This window comes from Euprymna scolopes, chromosome 4 (genome assembly GCF_053919585.1).
Source record: "Euprymna scolopes isolate OS-2025 chromosome 4, ASM5391958v1, whole genome shotgun sequence".
Lineage (NCBI taxonomy): Eukaryota > Metazoa > Mollusca > Cephalopoda > Sepiida > Sepiolidae > Euprymna > Euprymna scolopes.
In genome coordinates, this window is record NC_136485.1 from 34,843,656 (window position 1) to 34,860,486 (window position 16,831).

Genomic DNA, 16,831 nt, shown 5'->3' on the forward strand with positions numbered 1-16,831 from the left:
AGTCATTTTTTTTTTTTGTGACCAACCTAATCACATCGAAAGTGTACCAATTATTGGATAAAGTATTAGTAATCGTTCTCAGTTCTTCATCTGATTTTGTTTTTGATCAAATCATAAAGGCATTATGTGGTAGAGTCAAAATTAAATTCAACATTCGTTGGCTAGGGCAAAATGAGTCCCGGTGTGTCTACAGTCCTGTAAATGCAGGTTTACATTAGATGTAAGGTAACTCAATGAAGTTATTCTTACGAATACCTCAAGGAATGCTAAAGTAGAATGATGTTCTCATTTGTGAATATATTTTCATGCACGATACATGTTATTTAGTAAGGAGAAGAATTTTTTTCCTCCGTTTGATTTTTGAAAAGCAGAATGCGTCATTTACATATCGAAAGTAGACTAAAGGTTTTATGGGTCCTGATAATTATTATTTCTTATAGGAACCCACAAAAATGTTCACCATTGTTTGTCTCAAGACTGAGCCCATGGATACCCCATCCATTTTTCTTATGCATTACATCGGTAAAACTAACTTCAACGACTGTCATGGCAAATTCCATCAACACAATGAATATGCTTGCAAGAATAGGAAGGGCGATAATTGGCTATAATATAAAAAAAAAAATCAACACATATCTATTATTTTTAAAATAGGGACACAAGTGAATAGGTTACTAATATCATAGAAGCACATGAATTTCTTACCAACCATAGAATTTTAAAGGTAATTAGCAAAATGAAATGAATCTTTTAAGCATATTTACTATACTTTTGTAGCCCCTCAAAAATCTTTATATATATTGATATAAAATCAAGTAAAAATTAAGTTTACAAGTCAAAAGCTTCAGTAAACTTAAGAATTTCATCTTTCCTCTAATGAAAAGAATGCATTCTTTGAAACTCTGCAGATCAAGAAAATCTTTATATATATATATATATATATATATATATATATATATATATGTAGTTTTTGAAGTTTTTTAACCTTTAAAACTATATAAAAAAACTTATTTAATTTTTATATTTTTTATCACTCGTTAGAAAACTATTTAGTCAGTAAGTCATTTAATCACTTGCAATCAATGTATCAACTTGCTTTCTCAAATTCACTATAGTACTAATGTTGATTTAAGGGATCATCGGTTGTTTACCATGGAACACTATTTCAAGGATTAAAAAAAAAAAAAACAACAACAGTATATTAAATCATGGCTTCTCAACAGTGTTGATCAAACACCACCTCCCTTAATCTTAAGTAAAAATGTTACAGATATTAGATCTAGTTTCCTATTCTTAATTAATTCGGCTATCCTATTCATGTTATAAAAATGAATTCCTGACCTGTGAGATTCGTCTGTTTCCAAATTCCAAATGGATATATTTTTTTATCTACCAATCTTATATTCATAAGATTAGGATTAATCCATTTGCCTACTTATTACCCCTACTATGATTGGTACTTTATAGATATATATATATATATATATTAATGCAAGTGTTAGTGTTTTAGCTTAAAACTAAATTCTTTAAACCTTTCAAGCTATAATTTCTACGGTATAGGATTTTTCAAATAAGAACTATACTTCTATACGCTCTGGCTTTGGATAGAATACTTCCTTTGGATTTACGGATATTAATCAAGTGGCAACTAACTTCACTGTTTGGACATTGTTACTGTCTAATTTACATTTTTATACGTGGACTTCAAGTTGAATATTCTTTATTGATCTATATATTATCTTTATAATATTATGTCTATCATACTTTGAAGCTTTCAAACTATGTACTAACCAGTAAAATCATAGATAGTCTATATAAACGTTATTTTGTTAAGTTTTTTTTTCTTCTGAGAATAAGAGGAATTTTCTGAAACCCCATGAAATAAGGAAATAACCACCTTTGTTTTGTATCCCTTGTTTTGAATAATAAATGTTGCAAATTGTAATCTGCAAAATTTTAACCTCCTTATACATATATATATATATATATATATATGTATGGCACAATCACAAGATCACCGAAGTTAAGCAATGTTGAGCCTGGCCAGTACCAGATGGGTGACCATTTGGGAAGGCTAGGCGTTGTATATACCACGCAGAGTCGTAGAAATTCCAGGTTGGTATCTGGGTGGGTTGGTTGTTTTTGTATTACGGCATATCAACCCTTTTCGGGTTATTTAATGCCGAATCCAAAGATTTTTTTAATAGAATATATTTGTTGTTTTTACGTCGGTTTCTATTTAACCCATAGTTGGGACCCTAACAGGTACTACCACTCTGGGTCAGAGTGGACCTGGGAGCAATGGTAATTAAAGGGTGGCTCCACACTCCCCAAAGCCCACAAGCTGGGGCCTCACCACTGGATATAGTCTAAGGTCATATCCAGGATCCCCATTGAGGGACTTTTACCCTCTGCAGGGGGGGGGGGGCAGTCGGCGTATTCTAATGCCCCACTGACAGGGCTGTGGTATCTGGGAGAGCATTAATTCACTGGGAGAGATGAACCCCCAGGCTTCGTTAGGACATGCATCTAGGAGAAGTTAACTGATTTAAAAAACCTGCAGTCTACTGTATACTCTGTCCTATAATAATTTCGAAATTTAGGAAAGGTTTAATCATACGGATATTTTTGATTTTAAGTAATAAAAAAATATAAAACAACATTTAAATGTTCAAACAGAAGAAATATTTTACAGGAAAATGAAAGGAAAACTATTTGTTTTTTGTTGTTTTTTTTTTTTTTTTTTTTTAGATTTAAAAGTTAAAACACGTAACTTGTGCTGAATCACTAATAAAATTCCCATGCATATTTTAATAAAAAAAAAAATGGTGAATCATCTAAGAATATAAGTGCATCAAACATGCAAACGTGTGGTAAAAATTTGTGACAAAATCTAAAATGTCTAAAGAGTTAATAGTCATAAAAGGTAAAACGTTTCGGTGAGCAACTAATGTCTATTGAAAAAGTGTCGTTGAAAGACTGTTTCCAAGTCTTACCAGATTTAAGCTGACCAGATTAAGAATTAAAATTGGTTCATATTCTGCAGAGAAAGAGAAATGGAAGCAGGAAAATGAAAAGCTTTCATTTATTTGAAAGATAAAAAAAATAATAAATAAAAAGAATAAATAATAAAAGATTTAAAAAGATACAAATATTTAACTTAATATTTATATAACACTTCCAAGTGTTTAAGCTATATCATCACAGAACATATTGATTGATATTGTCAAAATCTCATTCAGAAACTATTTTATATAAAATAGAAAATAAAATAGAAAGGAAATTACATTTCTGAATTTTTGAGATAAGATTTGGTTATTCGTATTATTTGAATTCTTCAGACTCCTGTTCTCATCTTGAGTCATTTTTCACAACGTTTCGGTCGATGTAACCTCCCACCTTCTTCAGGCGTATCTTGCCAAACTCGAGAATCTGCACAGAATTTTTAAAGAAACCCTTTTTTATAATTTATGGGGACAGCATGCTATTGTTCCGTCAGCCATGGCTAGATAGAAGTCCAAAGTAATTTCCAATAGTATTTTTCGGTCGCTCACACTGAGGATTGAACCTTGTAAAAAGTAACATTCTTTTGAAGAATGTGAATTAAGTAAAAGGTTCCGTTCGAAATTCGTGCAGATTCCCGAGTTCGACAAAAACATTCCCGAGTTCGACAAGAGCCACCTGAACAAGGTCAGATGTTATATCGATCAAAACGTTAAAATGAAACTCAAGGTGAGAACAGTAGTTTGAAGAATCCAAATAAAAAAAAAAAATTATAATACAAAGAAACTTCATTAAAAAGAAAACTTATTTCATGCGTTTTTCTATGCGTTTTTCTTTTTTTTTTTACAAAGTAATCGCCACTTATCAAGGCCCAGAGGCCACTCGAGGATAAGTGTTAAAGAATGTACAGTGGTCAAAAGGCAATATCACAGTAATCGTTAGAAGTGTGAATTTGGTATATAGAATTACTTAAGGGGAACGGCTCTTCAAGAGCTTGTTTACATTGGACTTGACGACGGCCATATTGTAGTCAGCTGGAAAGCAAGCAAACAGAAGACAGTTCCACAGGTGTGCAGTTCTAAGAAAGAAACTGTGTTCATGGAATCTACGTTTAGGTTTAGGCACAGATAAAGGGGGGGATTATTGATAGTGTTTTCAGCTAGACGAGTGTTTCTCGTGAATGTTTGTCGGGAGGGAACCATAGATTGGAGCTCAGACAAGCGCTTACCATAAAAATAACGATAAAGCAGAGACAGGTTCGTGTCGTCTCTTCTGTGAGAAAGAGTTTGCATGGGAGAGAAAAGGGCATCCCCCACTAGACTACGGTCTATTTTGAACTCTGTCAAGGCAGGATAAGACGTGAATAACCAATATGTAACACATAGTTAATTTTATCAATATCCAATGTCTTTAGATAATGAATTTAATTTGTCTATCCACGCATTGCTAATATTGGTGAAATAAATATCAAATACCCTTATTTCGCATCGAATAGTTATTCCTTAATTTTGCCAATACTTGTCAAGCTTTTGTAACACTTATTGTTAATCCGTTTCAAAAACACATTTAAAAGAATAAAATTAATGAAATACATACATTTGTTTTGGCGAAACATCGATGAATTGTTATCATGGTTGAAAATGGTGAACTGAACGAAACCAATTAAGCTTTTCATAACAATGTAAACGATAATCGTATAAAAACAAAGTCTGAAACACGGAGAAAGATGAAAGCGAAAGGAGAAAGATAAAAAAAAAACGATCCAATTATTAACAATGGGAAAACGATATATAGATCGGGCAACTTGCGCTTTTATCTATCAAAACATTCTGTTCATTTTATAAACAATCTCTCTATTAATAGAACAGAGTGATTGTTTTTTTTTTTTGTTTTTTTTTTTAAATTTCCTTATCAGTTTGTTCAAACTGGAGATGAGGCATCCTAATGGATGCCAAACATTCAACTGATAACTCAGACATTCTTACCGAGAGATTTTTAAAAATATTCTGACCGTCCTTTTAAGTGCATCTGTTTGAATCTCTCTTGCACTTGATTCACCGGGTATATTTGCCAGGTAGTTTTAAAAATTCTTTTTCATGAGTCCAGTTTATAATTACTGGAATGATGGAGATCTTCCTAAGATTCCGGTTTCTTTTCATGTCATACATAAGATCTTGGTATTTTTCCCCCTCTCTCTCTCTCTCTCTCTCTGTCTGTCTCTCTCTCTCTCTCTCTTTTAACAAAGTGGTCAACACATATCATGGTCCTTTTTGTCTAACTTTTAATTGGTTTTGTTGTATCACGCCTTTGTACGCATATTTTGAATAGCCCTGTGGCAAAAAATAATCTTAATAATTTACTTGCTAGTTATCAACAACAGACAAATAAAAATAAAATAAGGGAGTTAATTTAGTTATTCTCAGCAGCAATTAGTAAGATGCCCCTAATTATTGAGACTGATGCGCTACTAATCAATATGAGTATTTTACTCAGCAAGGTTTCCCGTTACTGAAACAACTATTTATTTCAACGCTGATAAAGTTACCTGCTTTTATCAACAGGAAACTTTGTCAGTCAGCAAGATAATTGGATAGCACTAAAGAACTAGCTGACCCGAACAAAATCCGTGTGTGTGTGTGTGTGTGTGTGTGTGTGTCCAATAGAAAGAAATACATTTCATTTGTAAGGACTCTTCCACAAATTACAAACTGATATCATCTTTATTTAAATGAATAAATGCAAAAGTTTTTCATTTATCACATTCGTACAGCTTATTGTTATTTCAATTAATAATACAACAATCTTTTGAAATAATAATAATTATATATATATATATATATATATATATATATATATATATATATATATATATATATATATATTACACACACACACTCCTATATATTTATTTTTTGTATTGATATTCATATTAAAAGCCTTTTTGTCCTCCCCCCCCCCCCGACAAAAGGAGGGTGGACCTGTAAATTCACCGTCCGTTCGTACTTTTCACAATAACTACGCCTTGAGATTTTTTGAAATTTTGCACAAACATTAAACATGATACGAGTAAAAAGGTAACAGAACGGATTTTCAAGGTAAAAACTTCGGTTGTCCCCCCTCCCTAGAGGTGCCTTTCGGGTTAAAATGGTTAAAATTGACACTTTTGTGCTTATCAAAAAAATAATAATTGATGCCTTGGATTTTTATAAAACTTTCTGAAAAGTTGAAACTAACTGATTTCTATATAATTTTGTTTGTCTATACTTCGTGATAACTCTTGGGTGTGCCCCAGGGGCTCTTTTAGGGCTAATAAAACACTCCATTTTTGGGACTATTTTACCATATTTGTTCAAAATTTTCTATGTATGTCTATTTAGTAATTTTGCATGGTGCTGAACTCAAATTTACATATGTTAAGGCCTAAAACTGCACCGTTTGTTCATTTTCATCAGGATTTGACATCACCTGAGGACTTTTGGGGCTAAATTGGGGGGGGGATGCTGAACTTAGTCATTTCTTTTTTTTACACCTCGTTCACTGTGCACTCACGGGGGACCATGCATGCTTTACTTGTTTCTGTTTATTTAAAACTAGTTTGAGCGCCTGGCGTTGCTCGGGTGTTTGCAGGTGTGTGTCAAGAAAAACAAAAAAAAAATGTGGTAGTAGGCAGGCATACTCGAACCCGTGCCGCAAAGGAAGAACGTGAAAAACAAAAAAAAGTGACGTCTTTGCCGTTGCGTCTATTGCCAAACTGGAAGTGGTGAAGGTTTAAATTAAGGCTAGTCAATCGAAAAGAAGGGATGATTTTCAAAAATATGGGCGAAAAAAGCGGCCCCTCCCTGTAGAAAAATGCCCAGTTGAGGATGAAAGAATAAATGTTTTTAGCCAATTTTTCGATATTTTTCATCCGAAGCGTCGATTTTCAAAATGATACCAAAGTCGTGAAAATCCCTTGCTTCTGTTGAAAGTTTTAGGAAAACATACATACATACATTCATTTAAACAGATAGGTGAGATTTATATTATAGAAGAATATACAATTTTCTTATATATGGGCCATGAAATTGAATTCATCCGCAAAAGATCTAGCTAATTTGCATATTCTTTTAAACATTCATTTTAATTAATTCCCTATTAGCATTTTATTTTTGGTTTTCTTATAGGATGATCATCTTTAGTTAACTATTACGTGTAATTATATTCATGCAGATATTCTACATGGTTTATACTTGCGTAATATTTGCATAAAAACGTTATAGTAAACACAAAACTCTTTCCATATATATTTATGTATACGTATATATTTTTATTATAAAAATTTTGCCTAATAAACTCCTAGAGTTTTGGATTAAGATCGGGAGGTGAAATCGCCGGAAGCAAAATTTTATATAGTACATATTAAAAATTAGTAAAAAAAAAAAAAATACAGTACAATATATAATACACAAATAGCATATACTTTAAGGTGGGGCAAATACCGTAACAGGGGTCCGGAAAAACATTGTATTTCACATCGTAACCTGAAAAATACGTATCCTAGGGCCACTGTATCCCGTGGTTCTAATATATATATATATATATATATATATATATGTAACTAGCAAGGAGACCTGACGTTGCCCGGGATTGAATGATGATCACCGAATGTTTCATGCTCCCATATTTTTATTCTCATCGAAATCGGTGAAATCACCCATTTTTCAATCAAATTGATTGCTTGTCTGTTCCAGTTAGGGACCCATCGCGGTGCACCGGAAAGAAGCTTTACATGTCTTTATGCAGTAACTTAGTCCGCAATACATTATAATCTACATTGCACTGTAGAAAAGCTACTGTTGATTTTATAAAATTATTTTATACCTAATGGTTTGAATTAAAGTTTAAAATGCAAAAGTCAAACATCATGGTTCAATTGTGCTTTTAAGCAGAAACATTAATTCCAAAGTGCCTCTATCATATCAAAAACCTACTGTTGATTTTATATGGCTAACCTTTCTACTTGTATGGTAAAAAAAAAAAAATGCATTCGTGATGTTAGGTTGCATAAAACATTCCGATACAAACCTATCTAAGAATACTGCGAGATACATAAAGTACATTTGTGTGAATTTCATAAAAATCATTCCAGCCGTTTCAGAGTCCATACGGAACGAGCACGCACACAGACAGACAAAGCTCCTTTCATATAATAGTACAGATATCCAACCTATCTGTAGATCTATTACAGACAATTTATCGAGGTTCAATTTAAATTTCTATTTCGTTATTAAGATTTGCTGTATGATATGAGACCGTTTTATCTCAACAATAATCTATTTGAAATATCATAATAGCAAAAATATTTAATCTGCCCCCCCCCCCGATTTGCGTCTTTTTTTCTCTTTGCTTCCTGCGAGAGGAAGTGAGCTACTCTTTGCTTCAGAGAGAGATTAAAAAAAAAAAAAAAAAAAAAATGAATGCAAATCAAAAAATGGGACCCGGATTGAATAATTTTGTTATTATTAGATGATAATATTCCAGATCAATTATTGTTGAGTTGAGAACAACCTCAAGGCTGCTGCGACGATGATGCGTTCCTTCTACTACACTAGAAAAATACTAACATGTGACAGTATTTTATAGCTCTACAAAGCCATGTTTGGAATATTGTTGCAGATATGAGCCGTTATATCAACAGCAAGTCTCTCTTTCTATTGGACACAGTTAAAAAAGAAAGAAAAAAGAGTCTCCAATCTAACAGGTTCCGCACTGTCAACCAAGCTACAACTTATGCCCCATCACCAGTGTTACATCGCCGTGTTTGTTTTACAAGTACTTCAATGGACTGTAATGAACTTGTAACACTGATGCCTCCTTGATGTAAATATTCCCACCCCCGATTAACCCAACAAGCACCCCCCGCCCATCTCACTGTAGAGGTTCCACAATGCTAGAGAGCTTTCTATTTGTAAAGTTTCTTACTTCAAACTACTAAACTTTGGAATTCTCTTCGTATATCCTGCTTTTCCAACTGCACTAACATGCAAAAATTGTGTAAAGGAAACATCTTGCTGTTCAACTCACTGTAGATTTGGTCCATGATCCTTAAGTTTCAACTCTCTGTAGATATGGTCCATGATCCTTAAGTTTCAACTCTCTATAGATATGGTCCATGATCCTTAAGTTTCAACTCTCTGTAGATATGGTCCATGATCCTTAAGTTTCAACTCCCTATAGATATGGTCCATGATCCTTAAGTTTCAACTCTCTGTAGATATGGTCCATGATCCTTAAGTTTCAACTCTCTGTAGATATGGTCCATGATCCTTAAGTTTCAACTCTCTGTAGATATGGTCCATGATCCTTAAGTTTCAACTCTCTGTAGATATGGTCCATGATCCTTAAGTTTCAACTCCCTGTAGATATGGTCCATGATCCTTAAGTTTCAACTCTCTGTAGATATGGTCCATGATCCTTAAGTTTCAACTCTCTGTAGATATGGTCCATGATCCTTAAGTTTCAACTCTCTGTAGATATGGTCCATGATCCTTAAGTTTCAACTCTCTGTAGATATGGTCCATGATCCTTAAGTTTCAACTCCCTGTAGATATGGTCCATGATCCTTAAGTTTCAACTCTCTGTAGATATGGTCCATGATCCTTAAGTTTCAACTCTCTGTAGATATGGTCCATGATCCTTAAGTTTCAACTCTCTGTAGATATGGTCCATGATCCTTAAGTTTCAACTCTCTGTAGATATGGTCCATGATCCTTAAGTTTCAACTCTCTGTAGATATGGTCCATGATCCTTAAGTTTCAACTCCCTGTAGATATGGTCCATGATCCTTAAGTTTCAACTCTCTGTAGATATGGTCCATGATCCTTAAGTTTCAACTCTCTGTAGATATGGTCCATGATCCTTAAGTTTCAACTCTCTGTAGATATGGTCCATGATCCTTAAGTTTCAACTCTCTATAGATATGGTCCATGATCCTTAAGTTTCAACTCTCTGTAGATATGGTCCATGATCCTTAAGTTTCAACTCCCTATAGATATGGTCCATGATCCTTAAGTTTCAACTCTCTGTAGATATGGTCCATGATCCTTAAGTTTCAACTCTCTGTAGATATGGTCCATGATCCTTAAGTTTCAACTCTCTGTAGATATGGTCCATGATCCTTAAGTTTCAACTCTCTGTAGATATGGTCCATGATCCTTAAGTTTCAACTCCCTGTAGATATGGTCCATGATCCTTAAGTTTCAACTCTCTGTAGATATGGTCCATGATCCTTAAGTTTCAACTCTCTGTAGATATGGTCCATGATCCTTAAGTTTCAACTCTCTGTAGATATGGTCCATGATCCTTAAGTTTCAACTCTCTGTAGATATGGTCCATGATCCTTAAGTTTCAACTCCCTGTAGATATGGTCCATGATCCTTAAGTTTCAACTCCCTGTAGATATGGTCCATGATCCTTAAGTTTCAACTCTCTGTAGATATGGTCCATGATCCTTAAGTTTCAACTCTCTGTAGATATGGTCCATGATCCTTAAGTTTCAACTCCCTGTAGATATGGTCCATGATCCTTAAGTTTCAACTCTCTGTAGATATGGTCCATGATCCTTAAGTTTCAACTCTCTGTAGATATGGTCCATGATCCTTAAGTTTCAACTCTCTATAGATATGGTCCATGATCCTTAAGTTTCAACTCCCTATAGATATGGTCCATGATCCTTAAGTTTCAACTCTCTGTAGATATGGTCCATGATCCTTAAGTTTCAACTCTCTGTAGATATGGTCCATGATCCTTAAGTTTCAACTCTCTGTAGATATGGTCCATGATCCTTAAGTTTCAACTCTCTGTAGATATGGTCCATGATCCTTAAGTTTCAACTCCCTGTAGATATGGTCCATGATCCTTAAGTTTCAACTCTCTGTAGATATGGTCCATGATCCTTAAGTTTCAACTCTCTGTAGATATGGTCCATGATCCTTAAGTTTCAACTCTCTATAGATATGGTCCATGATCCTTAAGTTTCAACTCTCTGTAGATATGGTCCATGATCCTTAAGTTTCAACTCTCTATAGATATGGTCCATGATCCTTAAGTTTCAACTCTCTGTAGATATGGTCCATGATCCTTAAGTTTCAACTCTCTGTAGATATGGTCCATGATCCTTAAGTTTCAACTCTCTGTAGATATGGTCCATGATCCTTAAGTTTCAACTCTCTGTAGATATGGTCCATGATCCTTAAGTTTCAACTCCCTATAGATATGGTCCATGATCCTTAAGTTTCAACTCCCTATAGATATGGTCCATGATCCTTAAGTTTCAACTCTCAATAGATATGGTCCATGATCCTTAAGTTTCAACTCTCAATAGATATGGTCCATGATCCTTAAGTTTCAACTCTCTATAGATATGGTCCATGATCCTTAAGTTTCAACTCCCTGTAGATATGGTCCATGATCCTTAAGTTTCAACTCCCTGTAGATATGGTCCATGATCCTTAAGTTTCAATGGCAATTTGTCTCGTTTTGGGATAAACATGATTGAAAGAAAATTTTTTTTTTAAATAAGGGAGAAGCACATAGGGTATACTCTTTGTGCGTTTCTGTTTTTGCTCTGAATGCTAACAAGTATCTTGGTTATAGATTTTTTTGTTTACATTTATAGGATTTAAATGTCAATATTTTGTAAGTTGTTCTATCAATTTAATTGCAAAATCGATTTCTTTTAATAAATTCTTTCACTGAATTATCGTTTCAATGTCGACAATTATTTAAATAAAAAAAAAAATGTCCATATTTTAGAGTTTAAAATTTTCCTTTTTATAATCTGAAATTAACTTCTAAGATTCAAATTTGATCAGACTCATCATTTCTTTTTTCCAACCTCTTCCTCACAGGGTCCTGGATATGACCTTAAACTATATCCAATGGTGAGGCACCAGCTTGCGGGCTTAGGGGATTGTGGAACCACCCTTTAATTGCCTTTGCTCTCAGGTCCACTCTAACCTGGAGTGGTAGTACCTGTTAGGGTCCCAACTATGGGTTAAATAGAAACCGACTTGAAAAAAAAAATTCTATTAAAAAGATTTTCTTCAAAATCAATGGATTCTGCATTAAATAACCTGAAAAGGGTTGATATGCCATAAAAAAAAAAAATAGCAACCAAACAACATCTTCCTCACAGCCGTAATGTTACTGTTAGCCTCTTTTTTTATAAATACTATTATGGGATGCGTTTTTTTTTTCTTTTTCAGAATTGTCTTATCTATTCCCTGCTTTCTTTATTGCAGCTCATTTGACTCATTCGTCTAGTGGTCTTCATCAATCCACTGTTTTGATATTTCATTGTAGTAAATAATTACTATAAGAGTAGCTTCTTTCCAAAATACTGCAAGCTTTTGGAACTTTTTTTTTTTCCTATTTATGTAGCTTGATTAGTAGGACGGCACTACTGTCAAAGGAAAAGTAAGACACCTCCTTCCCTCCGCTAGTCTGTGGGAGATTCTGGGGCATGGTCGAGAACCCACTTAGCTCCCTTTCCCTCCAATCAGGGTAGTGTGAGGTCATAGAAAGCAGGTGACTGATGTAATACGGAAGCAAACAGAAATAATTCTGTTCATGGTTTCGTATTCGTTGTGCTGAGCATAAGATACCTCTAGGTACAATGGTCAGGACAATCACTCAGGATGGGTACTGCTCGGACAGAAAGAAACTGCAACCTACTGTCTGTACAACTGCAAAGAAAGCTCTGGCAATACATCAACCTCTTTATTTGAGAAACAGCGTGAATAGGGTTCTGAATCAGAGCACCTCGCTCGGTAAGGATTACCATGATAGACAGGTGGCACCTGATCGTCATCAAACTATTCTCCGACAACCAGCAAAGAATAACGGGAAAAATCGTTGGTACAAGAAGAAGAGGACGACAATCTGAACACCTGGACAACATCTAAAATGATGAGCAACAATGAATTTATGAATGCCTTGAGGGAGAGAGATGAATGGACAGTCATAGCCGTCAATGCCTGTGCCAAGCAGGACACCACTTAACTTTAATATAGCTTTGGTCGTTTCAAGACTAAGGCCAATAAGGCTTCTAACTTTACAATAATTATCTTTTCTTCCTGTTAGCTCCTTACATCAAATGGCTTCATGCCTTGTCTAGAGTGATTTTATTTAAATAAAAAAAAAGAAAAACAGAAAAAATTATATTAGTAAGGATTGAACCTTCAAAGCATTGATTAACAATCAGTCCTAACTGATAATCTTCATCTTCTGTGGTCAAAAGTTCAATCTTTATTATAAGTACTAAGAATAACATATTTAATTAACACCTACTTGATGAGGCTCAAGAAAAATCTAGCCAAAGATTAAACAAAATGTCTAATTGGAAATTCCATATAGATTCTCGAATTCAACATAAAAATTTCAAAGTTTAAAAAAATGCAGTTGTAAAAAAAAAAAAAATAAATAAATAAATCAGAAATTACAATGGCCGAAACATTGTGAAAATAACAAACAAGATAAAAATAGTAGTCCAAAGCATATTTTGCTGTCAGGAAGCTAATAAGTAATTTTTGATAATCTGAATCCAAAAATACAGCCCACTTTTTTTCTACATAAGATCAGATTTTTGGTATACCAGAAATGGAATTTGTATCATTATCGAACTACTGTTTTCATCTTGAGTGTGATTTTCACAGCGCCACGGGTCTGCGCAGTGGTTAGAGTATTAGGAAAATCAATTGTAAAAGTGATATTCCCCTGAAGGTTGAAGGTTCAATCCTCAGTGTGGGCGACCGAAAAATACATTTGCGAATTACTTAGGACCTCTATCCAGTCATGACTGACAGAACAAGAGCATACTCCCCCCCCCGTGAAGTAAATAAAGGGTTCCGCTCGAAATTCCGTCCAAATTCCTGAGTTCGACAGAAACATTCCCAAGTTTTTTTTAAATAAATGTCTTCTCATGAAATTTGAATTGTATAAAGTTCTATGTCCTCAAATTAAAAAGATAAAATCTCACCATTTCTTTCTTTTTTTTTAATAGAAATTGCTATGAGCAAAGCATGAAGCCACTTAATGTACGGAGCTAAAAGAAAAAAAAAAAAGTACTTTAAGATGAAAATCTTAGATGGATTATATTCTGACCAAAATAATAGCAATTCTTCCCTTTGTAAACAAGGAATTACGCCACAAGGGTACATCATTCACTTAAATAGGATGGGAGACACCTAGGGAGGTGGGGGAGGAATCTATAAATATAACAACGAAAATGTATGCATGTGTGTTTGCTTTTTCTGTGTCTACAAAAAGCTTTTTTCAGAGAAGCGGTCGGTCGCTTCACAACTTTTTAAAACTTTTTATATCACATATAAATCATAATATCTCACAGTTACAACGAAGCTTGCCTGTCTATTTAATTTGCTCGATTTCGGGAAGATAAATATTCAACATTTGTCACTCGCCGCATATGGGTTAGTCTTTTTCCTATAACATCTTGGGAAAATAAAAATCCCGCAGTCAAACTTGACCTCATTAACTCATTAAAACGGGCACCTGCCAAATCCAAGTAATTAAATAAATTCAAACGTGTTTCCGTTAGCATCTCGCGATGGGGCAATGGTTAACGTTACACGTTTTTTTTATTTTTTTCACACTTTAATTTACAACTTTGGCTCAAGGGTTCCAGTTCGATCCTCATACTTACTTTTTTTTTTTACCCCACCCACACCCCAGGAGTTTCCACACACACCTCCAAACACTCGGGCAATGCCAGGTACCCCTCGCTAGTCACTTATAAAGTCACAAAAGGATAACATCACTCTTTACAAAAGATGACTTTACAGATCTTCTATGTAGACAGTGACTGCATATATATAAATATTTCAGCTGATTTTAAAGTTAACATCACTAACGACTTTAACTATTAACATTGTTCCATTGGCGGCTCCTTTGAAAGTTTGTGTATCAACATTTTCAAGCATTCATAAACTACATTTACCATCCAAATGAATGCATTGACGATGATACGCACGACTTTTAGAAGGCGAACCATTAAAAGGTATTCATATTTTTGTTAAAAATATTTAAAATTTAGACTCTTAACCTTACCCTTCAACCAGATTTTATTTTATTTTTACCTTACTTTGTTTATCAACATCAAAAAAGTAACTGCTTTCCTTTATTTTAAATATTTTCCAGATACATCTGCTTTACTTAAAAAATGGTAGGTTTATTTTTGGTGTCTTTAGAAAAAAAAAAAAAAAAAAAAACCCACCCAATATTTTTGCTGATGAGGAGACTTTGTTTCAAAAAACTATATGATAAAATTATTTTCCAAGATTCAATGTCTATCACAATAAAACATCGTTTCCGAAAGGAAACGATCGTACAATTTATTGATTTTGTTTGTTCTTCCTTATGAAACCGATTTTTAATTTTTAATTATAAATTATCAATCATCTTAATATATATATATCTCCAAAAAATCACTAAAAGGTTTTTTGAACTTGAATAGATTCTATATTTTTGAGTGACTTTTTGGACCCCCTGTATATGTATGGATAAAAAATTAATACAAAAAATATATAAATGTTTATATCTTTTCTGTATTTATTTCCTATTTGGTGACATATACGAATACAAAAAGTCATTAAAAAAACAAAAACAAAAAAAAAAAAACGGGTTTTTCTCAAAAGCACAAAATCTTTGACCGATCCTTCGGTCTTCTTCAGTATGAAAATATATATACTAGCAGCCTGCCCAGCGTTGCCCAATTGTAAGATACGCTTTAATATGTTTTAATTAATGCAGATTACAGATTTATTATTATAGAGACAATTCTCTATCGATTTTCATATCAAACCTAATATTTAGTAGTGAGATCAAAACTAAAATAAAAATGACTTCGGTGCCATCAGCTAGAATCGAAACCAAAACATAGAATTTTCTATCCTCATTCCTCAGCCTTTGAGCCACACCCATATATATATATATATATATATATATATATATATATAGGTTTAATGAAAATGTATGCTTCTGTGTATATTTTCTATTCTTTATGTATATCGATTTTTTTAAAAATCAGAAGCTTAATATTTGTTAAAATATAACAACAGAGCATATATAAATAAATAATAATTTTGCTAAATTCCAAATCGAAGATTTTACCAATAATTTTTTTTTTTTGTTTTTTTTTTTCAAAACAAAAACTTTGGTATGTTTACATATCTGTTTCATTCATGAAGGAACAATCAATATTCGTATACTGGATATTTTCCTCCATGGGCTCATCAGAAAAATAAAAAAAATTCTCAAAGAGAAAAATACATAGCAATGTAACCGATAACAAACAGAAAGAACTAAAACAACTCGCATCAAATGCTGACAGTGATGATATTAGAATTAAGCAATAATTATTCTTTTATACCTATAGACACTTATTATAATTAATTTTTATAATTATTCTTTTATACCTATAGACACTAGTGTTTCATGCTTACACAATCATCAGTGTAAGGTGACAATTCCTGCCGGTCGAGAGATTTGAACTCAGTCACAAAGCCACCTTTAACTTCATTTGCTAAGCCTTTATCTCTGGGCTACCAAACAATAGCCACAAGAATGAAGGGAATAATCTCTATATATAAAAGGCAAAATGTGTGTGTGTGTGTGTGTGTATGTATGTTCGCTTTTTGTGTATGTCCACAAAAGGCTTTTTTACGCTTGGTTCTCACTCGGCTCGCTCATTCTTAAAACTTTTTATATCACATCTAAAATGATAATATCTACGAATTAACAACGGGGGAGAGGGGGGGTCGCCTTTCTACTT

At 33.5% G+C, this 16,831-nt stretch overlaps 1 protein-coding gene across 3 annotated transcripts in view; it reads right to left on the minus strand.

Moving 5' to 3' along the window:
• Window positions 1–16,831, minus strand: part of LOC145267033 (tripartite motif-containing protein 2-like) — a 569,514-nt gene that overhangs the window by 38,617 nt on the left and 514,066 nt on the right. The window contains exon 2 of one of the 3 annotated variants that reach the window (XM_080122982.1): window positions 2,997–3,040. The exons of the other annotated variants lie outside the window; for them this stretch is intronic. The gene's annotated coding sequence lies outside the window, so the exon portion shown is untranslated. The remainder of the gene's footprint in view (window positions 1–2,996; window positions 3,041–16,831) is intronic. 3 annotated transcript variants of the gene reach the window in all.